Raw genomic sequence first — 24,492 nt, forward strand, 5'->3', positions numbered from 1 at the left:
AAGCATACCATATTAATGTTCTAAGACTTTTAACTGATGCTGACAGAAGCATGTTTAGCAGATAAAGAAAGCTTGAGTCCAGTGTAAGTGTTGTTGAGAATGAGGGTAAATCATTGGCTCTTCTATAATTGATGGGATCCAATGTAATCGCCTTGCCACCAGGAAATTGGTTGATCTCAGAGTATAGTACCATGCTTGGGACTCCTAGTGGTCACTGCTGTGGATGAATTTAGAGTGAATCAGACACTCAACCAAAAGTGGTTAACAGGCAAGCACCCCCCTTTTTTTTAAGTTTATATATAGTCATCATCTCTGTTACTGTGGTCACATTTTTAGAACCACACTGGGGACCTTGGGCCAGTTGACAGAAATTGGTCAGTTGAAGAGAACGGACTTGTGGACACAGTGAGGGAAGGAGAGGGTGGGATGAGCTGAGGGGGTAGCATGACATATACGCACCACCATGCATACAACACCTAGTCAGCAGGAAGCTGCTCTAGAGCACAGGGGGCTCAGCTCGATGGTCTCTGATTACCTAAACGGGCGAGCTGGGCGGTGGGAGGGGGCTCAAGAGGGAGGTGACATGTGTATACGTGTGGTTGGTCCATGTCGTTGTAGCAGACAGCAGAAATTAGCACAGCACTGTGAAGCAGTTGTATTCCGATAAAAATAGATATTCGAAAAATAAATTATTTTACATACACACACACACACGACTCAGAATAGGTGTTCCTGTTAATTAAGGGCCTCTTTGGCAGTGAGGTCTTGAGGCCCAGTTACAAGTGGCATATTAATCTATATCGCTCCCAAATTGCCTTGCCAGCAGTCTCCTTCTTTCCAAGGGATGGATGGACCCTGTGTTTACAGATCTATGTGGGTCATTACTTCTGCGTGAAAGAAAAGTGAAAGTGAAATCTCTCAGTCATGTCCGACTCTTTGTGACCCCATGGACTGTAGCCTACCAGCTCCTCTGTCCATGGGGTTTTCCAGGCAAGAGTACTGGAGCGGGGTGCCATTTCCTTCTTCAGGAGATCTTCCCGACGCAGGCATTAGAACCTGGGTCTCCCGCATTGCAGGCAGACGCTTTACCCTCTGAGCCGCCAGGGAAGTCCCGGTGGTACTTCTGCATATTTCTTTGCATTGTAGCCTTTACATTTCTGCCTCCCAGGGATATTTCTCTTTCCTGAACTCTTTCACATCCAGTCCCCCTCTGAGTGTGATTTTAATGCCATAGCTCTCCACGTTCTCTTGTGGCGAAACTTTCCATAAATCTTAAGTGTGTAATAGTTGCAGACAAGTTTCTTGGTCTCAGCATTATTGTTTACTCTAGGTTGGATCATTCTTTCTTGTGGGTGAGATGTTTCTGTGCATTTTAGGATGTCTAGCAGCATCCCTGCGTTCTACTCACTAGATGCCCACAGCACACCTTCCCCCAAGTCGTGACAACCAGAAGTGTAGCTGAACATTACCAAGTGTGTTTGTGGGAGGGCAAGGTTACCCCCAGTTAAAAATAACTAAGGTAGGGTGACAATGCAAAATCATTTGACTAGAATGGTTCCATTTCAGGCCTGCTGCCCTGGCCTGCTTTTTAGCTCAAATGTGTCCCCGTTTCTATGAGAAATTATAGTTGCTCTAGTCGTAAGAGACTCCCCATGAGATCAAACGTGTGGGTTGATGGAGGGGTGGTTGTGTGCCAAGAGAAGTCATGCTGTGGATGTGAGACATCTGCTCATGGGACTTTCTCATGCTTCAGGAACTGCGTGGGTCCAGTCCTGCACACACCTCCATCTGATGAAGGTGTGTGCTGGTGTGTGCGTCTGACTTCACACCTCAGGGACTGTAGATAATGCACAGTCCAGGACATCTGCCTGTTTGCACAGGCACACAAATTAAGCCTCAACCAGAGCATAATCTCAGGCAAGAGTATTTTTCCAGGTAATACTTTGTAAAGAACAGAGGGGATTCGTATTCATAAAATCCCAAGAATTGTACTTTTCCCATCAGGGTTGTCACAGACCCCAGAGAGCATCCCTGTCTTCCACGGGTTCAAGGTGGCCTGGCTTCAGCTGAGCTGTGAGCCAAGTGGCAGGGCTGCTCGCATTGCAACTTGGATCAGCTGGAAGCTTCCTCTTGCTCTTGTGCTTACTCAGCACTGAGTGTTTTTAATAACCTGGCAAATAGATTGGAAAAGCACAACTAAATATGGTATATGTTGCCTATAAAACCCACAAGTCCACTTTGCCTCCTTTTTAGTGATGATAGGAAATGCAAGATTCAGGACCTTTTCTCCTAAGAAAGAATATCCTGGCTTGCCCCAGATCACTGCATCCCCAGAAATTAAAAGCATTCTGCGTTTGTAAGGAGTGTATCTTCTCAGAACTATTGTGCCAGTGTTTCCAAGGCATTTGCTGTAGTTGCTATTTTTGTCTTCCTAGTCTCATTCACATGATGAACCGGCATGATGTTTTCTGGGATGGTACAAAGATCATGGTACCTGAAAGTGCAATTGTAAAACAGACACAGAACATCAAAACGATTTTAAGTCTGAAGGGTAAAGTTGTTTGGCTCTTTCTGCTTCATAAAAGCAATGGATCCTGGTGTCTCTTCTTTTGGGGGTAAGACTAAATAATTGGTTAGATTCATAGCAGCATGCTGGTTACTATAGAATATTTCTTCCGGTAAGCAGATCGTATCGAGCAAACCAGTTGTAAGATGAGTCTCATCTACTTAAACATGAGACTACTGATTGTCACCCTTGAGAACTCATCTGTCTTTTGTGTCGATCAGATTGGTGAGTCAGATGGCTCCGTGAGAAGAAGCAACCCTGAAATCTTCATTGGTGGCACATGCTTCTGAGATTTCCCCAGGGATGTCATTATATCTGGGTTTCGCTTTTCATACAGAAATGGAGTTCTAGAAACTTCCATGCAGCTTCCTACCAAAATACACCTTCCTCCGTGGGTCAGATTACAACTGTGACTATGCCAATTGCTGATGATAACTAGTCTCCAATATACTTGGGAACCAAGGAAATACACATGATGTAGATGAAGACCCAGCTGGGACTACTTTGAGGTACACTCAAGTCACAGTCTATTTAATACTTGACCTCTGTAAAGCCCTCATTAGTTCCTATGAATCACGATGACACTCTGGGTCCCTAGGGATAAGCTTTGATTTAAATTGAACTTCCCACAACCTCCTCGTCTGGGTGAAACTCTTTACTCAATGCCCACTCTGTGTGGCTAATGGCTATAAGACCCTTTGAGGAAGGTGAGGAGGAAGATTCAAGGTAACTACCTATTGTGTTTTTACAGAATCCCTCCTCCTGGATATCCAGCCTTTTCTTAGAGATCTGAACCTGGCAAGTAACTCGAGTATAAAGGGGTTTTATGTGGATGGTTCAGGTATTGCTTCTGATGGACACAATATTGGAGGTTATGAATCTCAAGCAGAATGTCAGCGAGCTGCCTGCCCTCCCTTTCCTCCCACACAGAACACCATTATCAATCGTCAATAGCCATATATTCCTATGGTTCAGACCACTGTCATCGTTTTATCCCACTGTTGTTTATTTTAGCCATGCACACCTTTCCCCTCAGGCACTTACGCCTTCCTAAACAGTTATACCACCCAAGCATCCTCCAACCCTACTGAAAGGCAAGCGGTCGATTTCAAAATCAGCGTCTTCTACCAGCAACTTTAAGAATATATGATAGCAATGCTGGTTTTCTCTCCTCCCATTTCTTGAATACTCGATGAGGGGAGTTCCTTCTGGTCCTTTTTATAGGATTTTGTAGGATACATTTAGGAGTGAGTGAAAAGTTTGTATAAAATAAATCGACTCCCTCCTTTCTGTCTCCCAGCCTTTTTGATCACTAAGTGTTAATTTTGTTACAGTTGTATCCATAAACTTTTTAATATCCACATGGTATAAAATGCTTATGACAAAAATTAGCCGTTCTTTTTCTCACCCTCCCTACCTTTTATTCCTTCTCTTTTCAGGTTGAAGAAGCATGGCTGGGAAGTCATGGAGGCAGAGACCTACACCCATCCCCCTGCAGGAATCACTGCTTAGCAAGCCATGCTAGGGCATTCACCCCTGGAGCCACGTCACCACAGCTGAAAATATCACCGAAGCGGTGGCCACAGACCATGCACCATTGAGCTCTGCTGAAAAGGGTAATTGCTGCTTTGCTATTTGACTTTCAACTACATATGGCAGTCTAGGCGACTTGTCTCCAACTGACCCTGTGCTTTTACATCCTACCCTAGAGATTCAGGTTCACAGGTGATAGCTGTGGACAGACCAGGGTTAAGAAATGTATCTATATTTCCTATGCTAGGGGTTGGTGAAGGGAATGTCTCTTTTCTGGAACTTATAGATGGAAGGACCCTGCCTTCAACTCATGTTGAGATTTACCTGCTGGGAGGCAGTGATGTATGTGTGCGTGAGTGCTAAGTCCCTTCAGTCGTGTCTGATTCTGTGCAACCCTATGGACTGCTGTCCACGAGGCTCCTCTGTTCGTGCAATTCTCCAGGCAAAAATACTGAAGTGTAGTATTTCCTTCTCCAGGGGATCTTCCTGACCAAGGGATTGAACCCGGGCCTGTTACATCTACCTGCATTGGCAGGTGGGTTCTTTACCACTAGCACCGCCTGAGAAGCCCCATGATGTTTATTCACAGTAAAAGGTTAACTATGTTCCTTTTCTTTTTCCCCCAGTTTTCCCTCTGGCTGGGTGGAAATATGGACAATAATTAAAGAGACTTCATGGCTATTAACCCCTCTTCCTCACACTGATGAATTAGTATGAACCCTGAGAAGGTATAGAGTCTATCCCTCCCATCCAGGCAGTGCTGTGATCTTAGACTGAGAAGGGTGGGTTTCAGCTGGTATTTGGCAACAATTGCATATTTCTTGTCTGGAAGAATTTGATAGTGGCCCCAAACTTACACCTCCAGAGGAAATGGTTTCCTTTTAGTCATACACACCCTCGGGAGAGAGATGACTGGCCAGGACAGTCTGGATCCATGGCCCTCAACCTCCCACATAGGGTTTGGAAACAATATTGGCTGTAAATCACCTTGCTCTCACCAAATAATCTAGATATCCCTCTTGTAGCTAAACCCAGAAAGGCAAGAGGCGTCTGAATTGGCTTCAGCTTCTGGCTTCTCACATGCTCACTACTGAGGCATATAAAGAAACAGAAACAGCCTTAGAGAGTCTAAGGGCTGTTTGGCTTTAAACATCTTTTATTTTCTAATTGCATTAGAGTAAAAACAGTAGTTAAAATATACCCTTGGCTGTTGTCATGAAAATCACAATAACAAATTAGCCTAAAATAGCCAGTTTTCTGTGGTTTCCAAGGATACTGCCACAGTTAGAATTGTTGCCTGCCAATCAACTTGTTTCTAATTTTTGGGGGACATTAAAACAAAACCATGGAAGGGGAAGGGCTAGAGGAAAAGTTGTTCTTGCTACATATGTGTTAGAAGAGAAGGGGGAAGGTTTCTAAAGCAGAATGTGTTGATTCTGTTCATATCAGTTTAAGGAATATGGCTAAACCAACTCTGGTCCCACGGAAGTGGCTTAGTTGAAAGCAAAAGCTCACAGGTGCTGTTTTAAATAGTCAAAGTGGCTAAGTCCTCTAACAGGACTGTAAAATCTGGCTCCTATTTTGTTTCAGTTCAGCTTTCATTTATTGGGTGCTCTGCCAACAATCTCTTATTAACTGTTATTAACTCATAGCTACCTGAGGAGGATGTATGTTAGACCCTTGTTATTTGGCCCCCTAAACATCCATTCCACCTTTTTTGGGGCACTAATTCCTTACTTCCTTTTAGCAAATTACATTTTCCCCATTTTATACTATCCAGTTCAACAGTAAATTAAGATGCTATAGCCGTGTTAGCACTGTGAACCCAATCAGGCCACTCACAGTTAACCCTGGGTAGATCAATCTTCAGCCAAGCTTTATAGTTACTGAAAATTAGTTAGTATTTGTTTCGTGGCAGTTCTCAGATAACAACGTTATCTTATTTCTTGTGCTTCTTTGTTCATTCTGTAAAGTATTAAAATCCTTCTAACAAGTGTGCATTTCTGCTTACATTAGCCAGAACTCAAAAGTAATGCCAAGTGTTATTATTCTCATTTTAATTTGAGAAAACTGATGCTCAATTAAATTAAATCCTTTGTCCAAGGCTAGTCAGGTGATGATGGAGTCTGAATTCAAACTCACATGTACTTCTCTCTCCTAACTCCGCCCCCACCATCTATTTCCTCTTATGTGAATTAATAACTTATTTTCCCTGGCTCTATCTCAAGTCAAGGACTTTCTTTTTCAACAGTGGAATCAAGGGTGACTCTTTGGGAGATCATTGTTCACACTTTCTCTTTCTTGATATGTTGCGTTTTTATGTGTATTTGATGATTTTTCTCTGCCCGTTCTTTTCATCTGTGTAAGGGGGAGTGACAATGATTGTCTCAAGCACTGGGATCTCCCACACATTCTTTCAGGCTGTGGGAGGATATCTCTTTCTCTTCCCTTTCTTTATCTTCCCTTCTCATTTCTTTCTTTCTTCCAGAGTCCCTGGCCTTGAGCATCAGAATGGAAGAAGAAATGGGAATGTTTGAAGTGGAGAATATTGAAAAGAGCATGGGCTTAAGAATCAGGCAGAGCTAGGTTTACGTTTCTAGCCCATGAATGTCTAGCGTATTATTGGGGAAATCCTGGCATAGTTAGGAGCAGTTTAAGTCCACTATAATGTTTTGTTGCCAACTTAGAGACCCAGGATGATAGCTGTATTTGGAGGGTGATGCTTCAGCTGTCTGACTGCTGCATCTGGTCTGCCTTGACAGCACCAAGCGCCCTGGAGTGTCACTGCCTTTCCAAAGGCCCTCTGTTATTTGGAAGAAGCCAGATTGAAAGCATAGCCTCTTCCCTGCACAGGTAGATCTGCTGAGGCGGGTTGCACGCATAGCTGTGAATATTACTACTCTCGAGTTTTTGTGCCAGGTGAATCTGGTGACCAAGCTAGAGGCACCAGGAACTCTAAGGTTTGTCCCTCAGCCACTTGCCCTTTGGTTTCTGGAATGCCGAACCCAGAGTGTTGGCCAGGCCTCCTTGGGTTCCCTTCCTGCTCCCCCCCGCCATTTTTTCTTTTAACTGTTTGGCTCCACAGTGGGTTAGTGGCAGCTGGTAGGGATATTATTTTATCTTATACTTTTCTTCCTGAAGTTCATTTAAACTTCGGGTGAGTGGCTAACACCTTTCACTAGTTCTGTAGTCATGTACTATTAGATTGAATTTATTTCACTGAGGTTTTGGGAGCTGTGAGCTATAAATTTGGATTGAGGTCACTTGCATTGATGATATACCTCTTAATCCAAAGTTCTTTTCTTATTATTGAGCTTGTTTCTGAAATTAGAGAAATGAATACAATTACATGCATGTGAAAAATCCTAAGACATTCCTTGCTGCTCAGTTAATCCTAATTTTCCTTCCTTACCACCCTGCATTGTCCTCATCCAGGACATAAGCATCAGGATGGAAGGAAAAATGCAAATACTTAAATACACAGTATTTGAAGAGAGCATGACTGTGGGTGCCAAGCAGAGAGAGCTTTAAAGTCTAGCTCCACTTATTTCTAGCTTATTTCAGGGGGAAATGACTTTTCTTTTATGAACAGCAGTATTCTACTTTATTCTACTCTAAATTGTGACAATACATACCTTTTGGTATTGTTTTTAGCGATAAATAATATTTATTATTGTACATTGCACAGAATAAGCAACTCTGTGCAACTCTATGTAAGTCAACAGTAGATATGTGAGTCAAGCCAAAATTTGCCAGAAACCTACCCCTCCTTTGGGCTTCCCAGGTGGTGCTAGTGGTAAAGAACCCACCTGCAATTACAGGAGATAGAAGAGACACAGGTTGAATCCTTGGGTTGGGAAGATCCCCTGGAGAAGGACATGGCAACCCCTCCAGTATTCTTGCCTGAAGAATCCCATGGACAGAGGAGCCTTATGGGCTGCAGTCCATGGGGTCAACAAGAGTTGGACACAACTTCAGCAATTTGGCACGCACGCATGCACATGGGCCCTAGGGCATGCAGCCTTAAGTAGTCGCAGTCCTGGCCCTAGAGCATGGACTCAGTAGTTGTGGCAGGAGCTTGGTTGCCCCACACCATGTGGGATCTTCTCAGAACAGGGATATTAACTCGTGTCCCCTGCATTGGCAGGTAGATTCTTAACCCCTGGACCACCAGGAAAGTATTGAAGAATCTCTATCCTTACATCTTTTCCCTCTGAATATGTACCAACTGCCTTACTTCCATAAGGGCTGATTACACTGGATTACATGATTACATTGGACACACCCAGAAAATTCAGGATAATCTTCTCATCTCAACATCTTCATCTGCAGTATCTTTGAAATATAATGTAACCTATTCACAAAGTCCCAGGATTAGGACATAGACATCTTCCAGGGGTGGTATTATTTTGACTTTCACAGTATGTTACCTTGTAGCAGTTTAATCCTTCTCTTGATAAAATTAATGTGTTTTTACCCCAGATTTACCTTGTTTAATATTAAGACCATGCCCAAAGCTTTCTTGTTTTGGTTTCCAGTTGTCCTTCTGCCGTGTCTACTTTTTGATGTTTAGACTGTCTGATCATTTGGTGTAGGTGTCTCTTACATATCACACAGAGAATTGTGACTTACTCTGTCATTCTACCTAAAAATTTATTTTCTTTAATAGCCCATTACATCATTGTCAATATTGTCAATTTTCTTTTTTATTTTCTGTAATTGAGAAATGTCTGTTTGCATTTTATTTTGCAGTCCTTTGGCTTATTCTTAATTCTCTATGTAGATACATACATTTAGTGTTCACCATTGGTCATCTCACTGAAGATTTTATCATTTAACTCCACATTCCTCAAAGTAGCAGGTAGGTACAATATTTCCTGAGACTTTGCAAAGCCAAATTGCCTGTAGCTATTACTACTTAGCAGAATATAAAATTCTTGGCTCACACTCTCTTTTCTTTAGTTGGAAGGTGTTGTCCTGGTATCTCTCTAATATCTGATGGTTAACTCAATTTTATTTCTCTCAGAAAAATGTGATCTTTGTACCTCTGTGGTCTTTCTTTATCTTTCAGGTTTAATACATTTGAATTATTTTTGTGTTGAATTCTGGGGCATCATTTTTTCTTCAGACTACAGTATACTCTTACTGTATGTAGATTAGAAATCCCCTTTATTTTAGGAATATTGGTTCGTTTAAATATTTGCTCTGTGCCCTTGTTTTGACTTTGTTCCTTCAGGAATCTCAAGCCCCTGTGTTGGCCACTTTGTATATTACTCTTCTGTCTCTCAAGCATTCTCCTCTTTCTTCAATGGGTTCCTTCTCTATTGTTGTCTCTGTTCTCCTGGTCTTTCTTTGCAAGTGTATTTCTTTTTTCTTTTCTATTTTTTTTTTTATTTGTTGAAATACAGTTGCTTTAGTTTCTGCTGTACATGAAGTGAATCAGCCATGTATATAAATGTATCCACTGCATCTTGGATCTCCCTCCCACTCCCTGGTCTCAGCTCTCTCAGTCATCACAGAGCACAGAACTGAGCTCCCTATGTTAGGAGCACCTTCCCACTCACTATCTGTTTCACACATGGTAGTGTATATATATCAAACTTAATCTCCCAATTCACCCCCCCACCACTGTGTCCACATGTCCATTCTCTACATCTGCGTCTCTAGTCTAGCCTTGCAAACAGGTTCATCTGTACCATTTTTCTAGATTCCACATATATGTGTTAATATGTGCTGTTTTTCTCTGACTTACTTCACTCTATATGACAGACTCTGGGTCCAACCATGTCTCTACAAATGACCCAATTTCATTCCTTTTATGGGTGAGTAAAATTCCATTGTATACACATATATATACAGCACATCTTTATCCATTCATCTGTCAATGGACATTGAGGTTGCTTCCATGTCCTAACTATTGTAAATAGTGCTCCAATGAACATTGGGGTGCATGTGTCTTTTAAAATTATGTGGTTTGGGGGGGGTCAGCTTTCTTTTGTCCCTTGTTTTCTTTTAAATGTGGTTGTCATTCTTAATTTCTATTATTTTTTGTTTCCATTTCTCTTTTAAATTATTATCAGCTTCCACTTTACCTCCTACTTTTGACTGGCCATCATCTCTTTTTACATGGTTATTATTTTCCAAGGTTTTTATATTTCTGTTTTGTGGTCTCCTCCTCATAGCTGAAATTTTTTATAAAGTCAATTGTTGTTATTGTTCTTTTTCATGTTGAAATGTTGAGTTACATGTTTTCTCTGCTGTATAGTGAGAGTCCTCTAAAGAGATGTTGTCCTCATTTTTAGGTGGTTCTCTTATGGTGTCTATAGGTATGTTATACCTTAAAAAAACTTATATAGAATTATTAAATGTGTTGAATTTTCCTTACCTAGCTGTTATATTAGAGAAGCTTACCTAAGTGGTTTCTTAATCAAGATTGCCTTTTTTTTTTTCCTTTCTTTTCTGTATGGCACCTTCTGCCTTAGATCCTAACCTGGTTTAAAACGGCTTCTACAACCTTTCCTGAATTTTCTAAATTCCTTTTACCAGCTGCTATTTCCACGGAAGACTCCCACTGCCTTCCAGAGCTTCCTTCTCTCTTTTAGAAGGTGATCATTGCTGACAACTGGCACCTCTGGGCCTCCTGGAAACTTACTGTGTCATATCTCTCCCCAAAATTCTCATGCTTTGTTCATTCACAGCCCAGTTCACAGCAGTTCTGAGTCAGGGTTTGTCCTCTCTTTCAGTAGATAGATGTCACCGAGCGATGCCTGGAACCTTCCATGACCAGGGCCCTATCTGTTTTCCCTGTCCACTTGTGCCCTAACTCTGTGGCTTCTTGTGCTGTTTCTCTTGCATTCAAGAGCTTTTGAACTAGTGGTCACCTAACCTTGAGGTTACAGAATTGCTCTGCCTCTTAACTTTTCCATCAATGTATTTTGGAGAAGAAATGGGAAGTTGAAAATTAAGCTTCCACCACACTAAATTCTAAATATACGTTATCCAAATAATGCCTTGACCTTTCATTAGAGTCAATCCATTGCTCAGTATTAAAGTTGTTTTTATGAAAGTCTGTAATATTTAAGGGAAACATTACTTGCCCTCAGAGACAAACCATAAGATCTTGATGGCTTAACACAGTAGAAGCTGATGTCTTGCTCCTGTGAAGTTCACTGGTGTGAGGGCATGCCGCAGCAGGCAAAGTTAGAGTCAGTCATCCAGGGACTGACTTGATAGAGCCTTTGCCATACCGAACACCTGGATTCCAAGCTCACCCCAGGTCTTGGTGTTTAGTTGGAAGATGGAGTAGAGATAAAAGCTGGAGGTTCTTGTATGAGATTTTCGTGGGCAATGTATGAAAGCACATAAATGGCTTCTACTTTTTCCCAGTGGCCATGTTCAAGTGTAGAGCCACATCTAACTGAAAGTGAGATTGAGAAATGGAATACTGTCCTCTCCCCAAGAAGAAAAGGAATTAAATCTGGTAAGGGGCTAACTTATCTTTAGCATAAAGTATCTGTCTCTTTCCCCAATTTACCAGCTTTGTCAAGACAGGGCTAGAGTTTTACTCATGATTACCCTCCACTTGTGTGCATGTGTGCTCAGCCAATTCAGTCATATCCAACTCTTTGCGACCCCATGGACTATAGCCCGCCAGGCTCCTCTGTCCATGGGATTCTTCAAGCAATCATACTGGACTGGGTTGCCATGCCTTCCTCCGGGGAATCTTCCCAACCCAGGGATTGAACCTGAGTCTCCTGTGTCTCCTGCATTGCAGGGGGATTCTTTACCACTCAGCCACCAGGGAAGCCCAATCCTCCACTTAGCCTAGCTTAAATAACAGGCACAGTGAACATTTGTGCAATTTAATGGAATTGAATTTGCATCCTGCAACTTTATCTGAATTATTTAAGAATTCTCTAATGTTGATCATAGCCCATTCATGTCTACCTGGGACTTGCAATGGAAAGGGTGAAAATAAATCCAGAAAGAGACGACATATTGATAAAGTGAAACTTGTATGGAACAAATCCTTCCTTAATCTCTATAAACTGTTTCAAAATCCTGTTTTATTTTAATCTATCATGTCAAGGGACATATATGTTGAGTTAAATTAGATCAGATTGTAGTCTGTCATCTGACATGATCTTGGGCACCATCATGGAGAGAAAATCCAAGGTGACATTAGAATCACGACTAAATTTATGCTTGGAAGGTTTCAGATAGATAAAGCAGTGTGTGTGTGTGTGTGTGTGTGTGTGTGTGTGTATGTGTGTGTGTTCAATATTAAAGGAACTTCCTGTCAGCATCTCTAATATTCATATTTTTTTTTTGCTGTGACATTGCCATCTAACATGGTGTGGCATGGCACAGAGAGTGTCATTATTTTTAACGCTATGCATAACTCATCATGTAACATAGGCCCAATATGGGGTAACTTCAGTGTGATAGCCTCTCTCTTCAAAGACTAAATGTAAACCATAAAAGTATAGAGCTTCTCAAAGAAATCATCACGATCTTTGGTTAGACAAAAAGTTCTTATATCAGATACCAAAAAACACAATCTAGTAAAAAAATGACAAATTGGACATAATCAAAATGTAATGTTGGGTTTCCTGGGTAGCTCACTGGTAAAGAATCCACCTGACAAGCAGGAAACCCAGGTTTAATCCCTGGGTCAGGAAGATCCCCTGGAGAAGGAAATAGCAACCCATTCCAATATTCTTGCCTGGAAAATCCCATGGACAGAGGGTTTTATATACATATATAAATATATATATATATATAGCCATGAAAAGATACCCTCCATCATTATTTATTAGGGATTCCAAGTCAAAACCACAATGGGATACCACTGTACAAATTTTGAGCAGATGAAAAGGACATAGAAAAACCAAAAAATTATGAAAAAAAACAAATGTTTTCAAGAAAACAGAGCAACTGAAAATTCTCCTGTATTTTTGGTGGGAATGCAAAGTGAGAGCACCACAGGGGAAAACTGTTGGATAGCTTTTCATAAAGTAAGACATGTATTTACCATATGATTCAGTGACACCACTTTTAGTTGTTTCTGTATGCTGATTGTGATGGTGGATCCATGGCTCTAAACGTTTAGTAAAATTCACAGTGCTGCACAACAGTAATAAAATAAACTATGCTGTAGAATTTTTTGAAATATTTAAAAGCTTAAAAAGTAGAATTTTTCTTAAAAAAAAAAAAGAGCAAGCCCCTAATCCATGAGATGTTAGTTACCACAAGGTGACCTGTGCATTACTTCTAAAGTGATGGGAGCCTCTAGCCATTCTAGGTCCCCAAAGATGTAGGTAAGATTCACAAATGTGATTATTAGGGGGAAAAAAAACAGACACATCTTCATCAGAGAAGGATCACACCCCCAAATGACCCAGAGCCTTCCCTTCTGGGCCATAAACACAAGTTAGGAAGAAGGAGGACAGCTTTTCCTGCCAAGAGATCGATTATGCTTAAATAATAGAGCTCCACCCTCAGCCCACAAACATGTCATAATCAGAGAACATTCAAGTGGTAGTGGGAGTAGCTTGGTATTTGGAGTTGCTGGCATGAGAGTATTAGGGCTATTAAATACAGCTTTCTAGCTCCGATGGAACCCATTATTTGTATTTCTGGAGATTTTTTTTTTTCCTGAAACTATCAGCATGTTCAGACCCAAAGCTAATATGTGCATTATGACTTTGCTGGGTTTCAAGACTTTTTCTCATTAAAAGACATTGATGTTGATTAAAAATTTTCACCAAATATCAAGTCCTGTTGCCATGGAATAATTTTTGGCTCCCATAATGGTAACCAGGGATTCCAAGATAATCATTCAAATTAATTCGAATAATTTGGAATGGAAAAGTTGATGGAGAGAGCAGGTTGCTTGAGGTGTCAAGCAACTTGGCAGTAGGCATCTACTGCCATTCTAACCTCCCCTTCCTTTCCCTTTCTCCCAAAAGGCAGCGACTACAAAGAGAGGTGCTCAGCCCCTTCTTGCACTGGCCAGTGCAGGGCCTGTCTCCTGTGGCCCTCCCCTCCTCCAGCCCCAGCAGGAGATGGGTAAGCTCAGCCTGGTGCTACAGGCGATCTTCAGTGTCTTGGCTCTTCTTCAGCCCGGACATTTGGCAGGACCGCTGCTGTCCTGAACTTGAACTAGACTTGAGATACAGTCCTCCCTGGCTGAGTATTTTGGGGCTTCCCTGGTGGCTCAGTGATAAAGAATCCGTCTGCCAATGCAGGGGCCTTGGGTTCAATACATGAATCGGGAAGATCCCTGGAGGAGGAAATGGCAAACCAGTCCAGTACTCTTGCCTGGAAAAATCCCATGGACAGAGAAGCCTGGCGGGCTACAGTCCATGAGGTTGCAAAGATTCGGACACAACTTAGTGACTAAACAACAACAAAGTAGAGTGTTTTAGACCCTTGTCCTTACTTTCATTGGCTTCAGGTTATCGCCCATCTTGTGATGAGGGTGTGACCCCACAATGCACCCTTTTGCCTCTTCCTGCTGTTTGCATGCATACTCAGTCACTCAGTCATGTCTGACTCTTTGTGACTGCATGCACTATAGCCCGCCAGGCTCCTCTGTCCATGGGATTTTCCAGGCAAGAATACTAGAGTGTATTGCCATTTCCTACTCCAAATCCTAGGCAACCTGATCTCTGAATCACTTTCTCCTCTTAACTAGCAAAACTTTTCCTATCCTGTCTCAGGTACTGTTTGAATTCTTTAGGAATAATGATTGATCTGGGCTCCAGTCTAATTACTTACATGGAACTGAGCAGAGAGTTCTGTTCTAGACAGCACGCTGTTGGGACAACTTGAAAAATCTCTGTAAATATCCTTTTGGGGATGGATGGAGCGAAAGAGGGAAAGCTCTGAGTCCTAGTACTGAGCTCAACACAGTCCCATAAGTTGCTTCATTGTAATAATGAGGGTGTAGTCAGGGACGTTCAAGGCCCTCACCAGAGGATGTCAGCTTCTCATGTGAAACTGCATCTGGGAAGGTACTTGATCCCTGAGGCCAGCGACTGCTCCCATCCTTCAGCCATGTGAATATGGGCTGCTGATGACCTCCAGCTGCCTCCCCTCTGTGGTGAACTGACCTCAACCAACAGAAAACTGGCTTAAAGCTGGAGGTGATGTCCTGCCTCCAAACACAGGGGCAACCAGTGGGCATGAATGAGTGATATGAAAATTCACAACCCAAGCCCTCAGTCTTGTGATTTACACTTTGTGACTTTATCGCAGGTCACAAGCTTGTTTGGCTCTTTCTCCATGCGGTTCCTTTTCCCATCACTCTTAAAGGGTTTTCCTGAAGGACATTTCCCTCAGCAAATCTTGCAAACTCACATTTTTACATCAGGCTCTGCTTTCTCAGGGAGCCCTGACAAATACCAACTCCTTGCAGCTACTGCCAGCATCTACCTTCTCCAGCCTTGACGTTCATGTCTTTTCTGCTGCCATAGTTGTCAACAGCACGTTACTCCTGGATGTGGTCTGTTTGTCTTTCCTCTGGGTCAGATCTAGTCCCCTTGGGAGGCATCTCACTCAGACCAACCCAGACTCAAAGACAAGGTAATCTTCAGAGACCACGTGGAGAAGTCCGAGGAATAGATAAAGGAGGCATTCTTCATTTTCAAGAGCAAGAAAAGAGAGGACATGAAACAAGTCTTTGTGGATAAACCCAGAGAATAATCAGCACGTCTAGGAGCTATTCTGGAAGGTGTCAATCCTGAGAGAAGATGATCTCAATGCGACATATAGAGAAAGGCTCCTGGTAGGCAAAGAAGATGTGCAGTTCCTTACAAATAAAAATACATCACGATTCCTTTTACATAAGGCACAGCAGGCTGACCTTGTCTTAGGTTATTATTTATTGTGGATCCCTTCAAATCTCCACAAATCACCACTGATCCTTTAAGCTAGGCAGCCCTTCCAGATGAGACTTTTATTGATCTCTTTCCTTCCTCTTTCTCTGCTTCTTCTCACCCTGTGCATCTTGGTGGTTGTATTTTAAGCCTTTGCTAAAGTGTTATATGGGTTTTGTGTTCCTTACCCTTACATCCATCTGGACCTTCCTGAGTATGTTGTAATGACATATTTAGTACAGTGTGTGCTTAACTGTAGCTGGATAGGTCACTGGGGGAACCTAATTGTTGGCTTGTACATGTGTTTAAGAGACATCATTTAGATCAGGATCCACATAGCATTCTTCATGTTACCCTCCCTATTAGAAAACAGAAGACAGTGAGGGAAAATCCAGCATAAAAAACCAGGAAAATATGTTAGTAGGTTGGAGGCAGGTCTTCTCTGGAGGAAGATGTGTGGGAAAGAGAAAAGGAGGAGAGGTTCAAAACCTGGCATATCAGCAAGCAAGAAGCAGGAAACCTCAGCCAGTTATTACCCCAGTGACCAACACTCAAGAATTAAAACAAATATGGAGTTTCAGATTCCATTTTTCCAACTGCTAACATGCTGTCTAGACCACTTTAGTATCCATCCTTCAACAGCAAGAAGATTATGAGTTTATGAGTATGTTTTTATGGTTGTCAACTCTTGATAATTATTGTGATAGAAGTATTTTCTTTTTCCCATATAAAAGGAATTAGTTCATCATTTGCAGATCAACAGAATTTGGAGAGATATTTAAGCAAAACAGTTGCATTATAATATCATTAATATATATCCTCATTACAGAAGCATAAATGTGCTTAATGAAATAATTACTCCAAGATGGACATTGGTCAGGACCATAGATAGAATGATCAGCACATATGCTTTGCTTGACTAGTGAATGAAAGGGGGGAAAAAATATATATATATGTATTTGTTGTTGTTCAGTCACTAGTCATGTCCGACTCTTTGCAACTCCGTGGACTGCAGGCCTGTCTGTCCCTCACCATCTCCCAAAGTTTGCCCAAGTTCATGTCTATTACTTCAGTGTTACTATCCAACTATCTCATCCTCTGATGCCCTCTTCTCCTTCTACCATCATTCTTTCCCAACATCAGGGACTTTTCCAGTGATTCAGCTGTTCACATCAGATGACCAAAATATTGGAGTTTCAGCAGCAGTCCTTCCAACCAGTATTCAGGGTTGATTTGCCTTAAGATTGACTGGTTTGATCTTGCTGTCCAACGGACTCTCAGGAGTCTTCTCCAGCACCATAGTTGAAGGCATCAATTCTTTGGCTCTCAGCCTTCTTTACCATCCAGCTCTCACAACCATCTGTGACCACTGGGAAGACCATAGCCTTAACTTTATGAACCTTTGTTGGCAGAGTAATGTCTCTGCTTTTCAGCACCCTGTCTAGGTTTTGTCATCACTTTCCTGCCAAGAAGCAAACATTTTCTGATTTCATGGCTGCAGTCACCATCCATAGTGATTTTAGAGCCCAAGAAGAAGAAATCTGTCACTGCTTCCATCTTTTTCCCTTCTATTTGCCATGAAGTAATGGAGCCAGATGCCATGCTCTAAGTTTCTTTAGTATTTAGTTTCAAGCTGGCTCTCCTCTTTCACCCTCATCAAGAGTCTCTTTAGTTCCTCTTCGCTTTCTGCTCTTAGAGTGGTATCATCCACATATCTGAGGTTGTTGATGTTTCTCCTGCCTATCTTGATTCCAGCTTGTAACTCATCCGGCCCAGCATTTCTCATGATGTGCAAAGAGGGTGGCAGCAGACAACTCTATTGTGCGCCTTTCTCAGTCTTGGACCAATCAGTTTTTCCCTACAGGGTTCTAACTGTTGCCCTCCACACACCTCTGTCCATGGGGTTTCCCAGGCAAGAATACTGAGTGGGTAGCCATTTCCTTCTCCAGGGGATCTTCCCAGACCAGGGATCGAACTTGTGTCTCCTGCATTGGCAGGCGGATTCTTCCCCAGAGAGCCACCAGGGAAGCCCTCTACCATCCATAGCAGCAAACTAAATCACATTTCCTTTTATTATCTTTTCCTCCTTACTCGACCCTCCCCTGTTCTCACTTCTTTTCCCTGGGTCACTCCTGAGTAATCTCTAGACACAAGTTCTTGCTAACAGGGATTGAGCAGAAGTGAGAAGAAAAGGAGAAAGTGATTTCACAAAAGCTAAAGGAATGGACCAATTTCAAGAAAGAGACAGTGATCAATAGCATCAAGAACTAGAGAGAGGTCAAGTAAAATGAGAATTGAAAAGAATCAAATTTAGTAATTGTAAAGTTACAGGTAACCTTGGAATAGAACTGTCAATGCAATGAAGAAAGTAGATTTTTCTTATGTTTTTGAAATTTGCTCAAAACTACTATTCCTCTAGTTTTGAGCTACAAAATTCCTTTTAATTTCCATTTATAGGCTATAATCTAACATTTTTGATCCACTCAGAGAAGTCATCCATTCAATATTTCAGTAATTATGAAACACAATTTAACCATATTCTTTTTGTCTCCTACATTTTATTTTTCCCCTTTTATGATAAAAACATGCTGCTTTCTCAGGAGTTTCTCACCAGCCCACTTCTCTGACCTTATCTTATACTCCCTTCCAACTCCTTTTTTAAATCTGTGAACCCCTAAATGTTTGATTCCTCTGACTTTACACAGCAAACAATGACTAACTTCCAGCCTCATCAAAATTGGTTTTCTTGCATTTCTTTGAGCATATAAACCATGCTTTCCTTCAAGGTATTATCAGTAAGCCTCCCTAAATTCTGGAGTTTGCTGTGCAAGTTAGATGGACATTAAAGGAAGCAAAGATACATTATTAATAATTTTGGTTCGTTTTGAACAACAATGAAGGTAGTAAAAATCTTGTCATTCATTAAAGGAATGGCACACTCAATAAGAATAAAAATTATTTTGTGGGGATGGGAAAGGCAGTCTCTTCAGGATTTTGTTTTAATCTTTAAGTTCACATAGTTTTTAATCTTCACAGTGTCCCAGGTGTTTTATATCAATGTCTGATTCACCCATGAATGCCTGGCATAGCCTCTCCTCTGTGTGTACACAGTCATTTCTATTGGCAATATGGGTAATTATTCTGATTATTGTGAGTGGTTCTGCTCAATAAACTATTATCCAGGGCTGAATAATTTTCTGGGCACTCAGAGTATGAAGTGAAGGGTATTCTGTGAGGAATCTCAAGATTGTTTTCTCTAAAGTCAAGATGGTGTTTTAAGCTTGGGATGTGGGTGCTTCTGACAGAGGGGTCTTGGGGGCTTCAGGTATCCTGTTAATGTGCTGATTCTTCATCTGAGTGCTGATCACATAAGGTATGTTCCATTTTTTTAAATTCAGTAAGCTTTATAATTATAGTTTATATACATTCATGTATGTATCTCATTCTGCAATAGAAAGTTCAACAATTTAAACAACAAAAATGAAATCATAATGTTATCAGATGTAAATGTAGACAAATTCTTTTCAGAATGTAGGAGTCTTTTTAAACCGTCACTCATAAAGCAGAAATCAGTTCAGAAATAGTTGATTATGTTGACTGCAGAAAGAAAACATACTAAACAATGTCAAAAGATAAATGTCATTGGAAAATATGTTCGCAACTCACATCACAACAAATGTCCAATCTCCTAGTTCATAAAGAACTTGTAGAAATCAGAGCAGGTGTGGGGTCTGCACAATTACTATTATCCTGGGGCAGCGAAATACTTGTCGCCTGACCTAGGACCAGCTATTATTACCAAATGCTTTGGAGTATAAACTTGGGAGATCTCAGAGGAGGCAGTCTGCTTGTGCCCTCTTGGACTCCAGGCCAAGAATCAATCTAAGTGCCCCACTGGACAGATGACAAAAAGGCTTTTCTGAAATAAAATCCTTAAACTTTTTCTGTATGTGAGAATCCTCAGCACTAGGGACCCTTCAGAGCAGAACAAAGCTGTCCATCTAAAATGGTTTATGTATTTACCCACAGGACACCAGCAGCACAGAACAACATCAGAATACCCTAGTCACGTCAGACACTAATGTACTAAATGTTATCTATTTTTTGTTCATTTTCTTGATTAGAAAGTAATATATGTTCAAGATGGAACATTTGAAAAAACTGAAAGGTAAATTAAAAAAAGAAAATTCATTATCCTGTAACCAACTAGGGCTATTTGCTTTCAGAAATCCCCTACAAAATTTTACCAAAAATTGTAATTATCTGATATAAAAATTTCATGTCTTCCTTAGTTGCTTAACAACGTACATTGCAGCATATTCTCATATCTTTAAATAGTCTCAAAGAGTAGAATATTTTTCAGTGACTTTGCAGTATTTCATTATATGGATGCATGCTAATTTATTCTCAGGTTTTATTGGCTACTCATTTTTCAATGCTAATTGTCTGTTAATAAAAATACCAGTATAGATGATAGTGTTGTTCATAATATGGTTGATACTGATGTCTACCTTTCTTGGTTGGAGAGTTATATGTGGGAATGTACAGAAAAGACCCTCATGTTCTCTGGCTCATGGAGATACCATTCTGTGCCAGGCACTAATATAAACGGGGTTACGTTTTTTTTTTAAACACTCAATTTCTTAATATCTTCCACATGCTTCCATTTTTTTAACCCTAATCTTAGACGTTGGTTTTTATCTAAACTAAAAGAGTCAGTTTGAGGACTTGCCTGGTGGTCCAGTGGTTAAGCCTCTGTGCTTCCACTTCAGGAGGCATGGGTTTGATCCCTGGTTGGGGCCTGCATGCTATGCATTGTGGTCAAAGAAAAAAAGACTAAAAAGGTCAGTTTGGTTGCAAATTGGTCTATACTTACATAGAAAAGTGAGAAGTAAAACTCAAAGTATGTGGTGACAGATAAGACATAATCTAGTAGCACTATATTAAAATACAAAAGATAATAATAAACTTAAATCATGAAATGGCATTTGTGTCTCATAAAGGGAAAAGAAGATGGACTGAGCATTAAAAAACTATTTGAAGAAATAATAACTAAACTAGTTCTAGAAATAGACTACCATATGACCCAACAATCCCACTATCGGGAATATACTCTGAGAAAATCATAATTGAAAGAGACACATGTACGCCAACATTCATTGCTGCACTTTTTACAATAGCTAGAACATGGAAGTAACGTAGATGTCCATTGATAGATAAATGAATACAGAAATTATGGTACATATATACAATGGAATATTGTTGTTCGTTCGCTCAGTCATGTCTGACTCTTTGTGACCCCATGGACTGCAGAACACCAGGCACCAGGCTTCCCTGTCCTTCCCCATCTCCCAGAGCTTGTTTAAACTCAGATCCATTGAGTCGGTGATTCCATCCAACCATCTTGTCCTCTGTCGTCCCTTTCTCCTCTGGCCCTCAATCCTTCCCAGCATCAAGGTCTTTTCTAATGAGTTGCTTGTTCACTTCAGGTGGCCAAAGTACTGGAGCTTCAGCATCAGTCCTTCCAATGAATATTCAGGGTTGATTTCCTTTAGGATTGACTGGTTTGATCTCCTTGCAGTCCAAGGGACTCTCAAGAGTCTTCTCCAGCACCACAGATCAAAGGCATCAATATTATTCAGCTATAAAAAAGAATGCATTTGAATCAGTGCTAATGAGGTGGGTGAACGTAGAGTCTGTTATACAGAGTGAAGTAAGTCAGAAAGAGAAAGACGAATACTGTATGTTAACCCATGTGTATAGAATCTAGGAAGAAGGTCCTGATGAGCCTATCTTGCAGGGCAGCCGTGGAGAGACAGACATAGAGAAGGGACGTGTGGACACAGTGGGGGACGTAGAGAGCGGGACAAATTGAGAGAATAGCTTGGAACCGTGTACATTACCATATGTAAAGCGGATAGCAAGTGATAATTTGCTTTGCAAAACAGGGAGCTTAACCCAGCATCCTGTGATAACCCAGAGGGGTAGGATGGGTAAGGAGATGAGAGGGTGGTTCAGGAAGGAGGGGACGTAGGTATACCTGTGGCTGAGTTGTGTCGATGTGTGGCAGAGGCCAATGCAATACAGTAGAGCAGTTGTCCTCCAGTATTTGTATTTTTTTCTATACTTCTCAATATTGTATAATTATAATCTTTGATGATTAAAAAAAAAGAACAAGTTGAAAAAACTATTTGAAGAAATAATGGCTAAAATAGCCCACATTTTTGAGAGATATAAGCCTATAGATTCAAGATGCTCAGCAAACTTCAAACAGGAAAAATGCAAAGAAATCAATACCAAGATATATTATTTAAAAAATGGTCAAAGATCAGAGGCAAAGAAAAATTCTAGAAATAAGCTAGAAAGAACATGCCTCAGTTATAAATGAATAATGTTTCAAATGAGTACAGAATTCTCATAAAAAGGGATGGAGTCTGGAACAAAGTTAAATAACATTTTTAAGATGCTGAAAAAAAAGAATGGTTCACCTATAATTTTATATGCAGAAAAAATATCCTTCAGTAGTAAAGCTGAAATAAATACATCTTAGATGAAGGAAAGCTAGAAGAAGTCCTTGCCGTAGATGCACTCTACAAAAGATGACTAAAGGAATTTCTTTAGACAGCGGGTAAATGACATCAGAAAGTACGAAACTAGGAACATCAGCAATAAGAGAAGAGAAACTTTAAAAAGATAAATTTCTAAATATATGTAATAGAACTCTTCTGGAGTAATTTAACATGTGGATGACAGTTGAGAACAAAACTGGAAGACTTCTCTGGAGCTTTTCCTGTTCATGTTGATGAGTATTTCTTGCATTTGGGGCTGCTTTGAATGCAGGCCAAGGATTACCAGAGTCAAGGGAGGGATGGTAAACTGACTCGTTTCAGAGATATTTTGCAATAAAGTTTTCTTTTTCGATTTGGCTGTTATTATTTACTTTTCAGAATCCCCTGCTTTCTATCTAAGTATAGTGTCATTCCTAGAATTAAAACTAATCAAACTCAGATTAGACACTAAACTGGTGTCTTATCTTTTTCCCATTGTGCCATGATGCTTTTTTCCAAGGCTTACCATGAATGAAGATCTCCTTCCTTATTTAAGTGAAACTAGCCATAATCCTTTCGATCTTCCAAAGATTTAATTTCAAATTTCCTGAAGTTTGTCTAAGGTAATCAATAATATCAGCTTTTATCTAGTCTTATGCATTATTTTGGAGTCCCTAAAACCAAAACTCTCAAGACTTACCACTTCTTTCTCTAATACAGTGAGATAGAGGCAAAGGGCCAGTGCTGTCTGAGCGATTGCTCACTCAGATGCCCTGTCTCACAAAACTGTGAGCTGCTTGTCTGAGTTGTTTTGTGTCTGATGGAATACAAAAGGTTTGTTAAGTGCTATTAGGCAGAGAAACCCTTTATTCACACCTACTAAAATTATCCATCACAATTTGGTACGTTAAAAATCTTATCAAAGAGCTTCCCAAACCAGCGAGCAAGATTAAGTTGGAAAAGTGAGTGGAACATCAACCTACCCTGCTTCATATTCTGACACAACCCTAACCCACTCTGTTTATTGATATAATAACTAAAGAACACATTTATTTTTTGTTTGTTTATAAAAGTAACTAGAGAACATATAATTTGTTTCGTCTTCAGATTTTGCTCATAACAAAGTTAGTAATCCCTTATGACTTTGGTAAATTCTCCATCTTTCTTTATCTCTATGCCCGTTTTTTCAGTGACTTTGTAACTCCTCAAGAGCTGAAATCATTTTCCCCATGGTTTAAATCCAGCCTGGCCCTGGGACTTGCATTGGCCCATGGAATGTGGTGGGTGGAATGCCTTGCCAATTCCAAATCTGGGCCAAGAAGCCTTGCATGCTTTGGTTCACTCCTGGAGAAACTTGCCAAACTGCCATGCTAATTAGCCCGAGCTAGCCTATAGCAGGATGAAGTGCCATATGGACTAGAGATGAGCCATCCAAGCTGAGCCCTGTCTCCACTGGACCTAGTGGGGACTGCAAACTCATGAGTGGGCCCAGCCCTGGTTAGCTGAGCCAGGCTTGGATCAGCAGGATTACCCCGTCATCTTATAGGTATCAAAGCATTAATAACGTGTTGTTGAGTGAAATCTGTTTGGGCTGGTGTGTTTATACCACAAAGCCAAACTGACACATGAGAAAAGAACTACTTCTATCTATTGACAGGTCTCTCCGTTCCTTGACAGACACACACACACACGCAGACACACACACACACGGCGGGTGGTGGTGGGGGGGGGTGGCGGAAACAGGGTGTTTCTACCAGAGCTGCATCCAGAAATCCCGCTCTGCGGTTCCTAAGCAAATGGATGGCCGTCCCAGCACCTTTAGGGGCCTGTCAGCAACTATGAGCTCAGCTCGAGGAAGCTGAGAAGTGTTCTCATACATTCCGTGGCCCTCATTCTGCCTCTGCAGGCGTCACTGGCATCAGAACGCCACAGAGTATAGATCCCCATCTTCAGGGCACATTTT

At 41.0% G+C, this 24,492-nt stretch overlaps 1 long non-coding RNA gene across 2 annotated transcripts in view; it reads left to right on the plus strand.

Annotated features, from left to right (window-relative positions):
• The window catches only part of LOC139031291 (uncharacterized), a 265,400-nt gene that overhangs the window by 51,582 nt on the left and 189,326 nt on the right, over window positions 1–24,492 (plus strand). Inside the window, exons 3-4 of one of the 2 annotated variants that reach the window (XR_011483774.1) lie at window positions 4,006–4,182; window positions 4,577–4,647. This is a non-coding gene — a long non-coding RNA (uncharacterized lncRNA). Of the gene's footprint in view, window positions 1–4,005; window positions 4,183–4,576; window positions 4,648–24,492 lie in introns of those variants that run through there. The other variant, XR_011483773.1, reaches the window with a different exon arrangement.

This window comes from Odocoileus virginianus, chromosome 26, assembly GCF_023699985.2.
Source record: "Odocoileus virginianus isolate 20LAN1187 ecotype Illinois chromosome 26, Ovbor_1.2, whole genome shotgun sequence".
NCBI classification, from domain to species: Eukaryota; Metazoa; Chordata; class Mammalia; order Artiodactyla; family Cervidae; genus Odocoileus; species Odocoileus virginianus.